Consider the following 1234-nt stretch of genomic DNA (forward strand, 5'->3'; position numbering starts at 1 on the left):
CATTTGTTCTGTAGAAACTGGAGTATTTCTTCTAAAGAATTTCCCACATTTTATATTTTGGCTGATTGTGTCCTCGAGGTGTCATTTAAAATGTTTCTTCTTTAATCTGGTAGTTAGATTTAAAGGCTGGATTTGATTCATTTGTTTGTTTTCTTGGTAAAAATACTTCATGAATGGTACCATGTATTTCATACTGTAATGTAACGGGAGGCACATAATATTCCTTTGGTTAGGATTAATCAGTGGATTCAGATGATGTTGGCCTGACTTGTCCGTTATGATAAGTTCCTCATCTACCTCTTACCTCATGGTTTAAGGACCATTGATGATAGTTGTCTGTAGATCTATTATATCATTGTAGGATAGGAAATAGAGATCATATAATTCTTTTTTCCTATTGCATTTATTAGTTGTGATTTTCTATAAAGAACTTTCTTTCACCAACTATTTGAAATACAGTTTGTACAGGAATGTCAGGATAAATGCTGGATTCTTTTTTTTTTTTTTTTTCAGCTGTGTCAGCTCTTAGTTGTGGCACACGGGGTGTTTGTTGAGGTGTGCAGGATCTTTCATTGCGGCGCGGGCTCTGCATTGCAGCGCATGGGCTTCTCTCTAGTTGTGGCATGCAGGTTTGCTCTCTCTAGTTGTGGCTCATGTAGGCTCTGTAGTTTGCAGTGTGCGGGCTCAGTAGTTGTGGCATGCGGGCTTAGTTGCCCCACGGCATGTGGGATCTTAGTTCCCCGACCAGGGATCGAACCCGCGTTCCCTGCATTGGAAGGTGGATTCTTTACCACTGGACCACCAGGGAAGTCCCTGTATTTTTTATTCATATACTGAATCTTGGCTCCTAACTACAATAATATAATAAATGATTTACTTTTTCAGTAGTTTCAAAAAATAACAAAACCAGTATTATAACTATTGATAAGACTACTGAATGCAGTTGCTTTCTTTGTGTGTATGTGTGTTTTAACCTTATGATATATCCCATTAGGGATGTATTGTCAAAATACTGTGTTTTAGGGCTTCCCTGGTGGTGCAGTGGTTGGGAGTCCGCCTGCCAATGCAGGGGACATGGGTTCGTGCCCTGGTCCAGGAAGATCCCACATGCCGTGGAGCAGCTAGGCCCGTGAGCCGTGGCCGCTGAGCCTGTGCGTCTGGAGCCTGTACTCTGCAATGGGAGAGGCCACAACAGTGAGAGGCCCGCGTACTGCAAAAAAAAAAAAAAAAAAAA

General features: G+C 41.5%; 1 protein-coding gene across 1 annotated transcript in view; it reads left to right on the forward strand.

Annotated features, from left to right (window-relative positions):
• BLTP3A (bridge-like lipid transfer protein family member 3A) overlaps positions 1-1234 on the forward strand; it is a 54077-nt gene that overhangs the window by 23189 nt on the left and 29654 nt on the right. The window lies entirely within an intron of this gene.

Source organism: Lipotes vexillifer, unplaced genomic scaffold (genome assembly GCF_000442215.2).
Source record: "Lipotes vexillifer unplaced genomic scaffold, Lipotes_vexillifer_v1.1 scaffold528, whole genome shotgun sequence".
Classification (NCBI taxonomy): domain Eukaryota; kingdom Metazoa; phylum Chordata; class Mammalia; order Artiodactyla; family Lipotidae; genus Lipotes; species Lipotes vexillifer.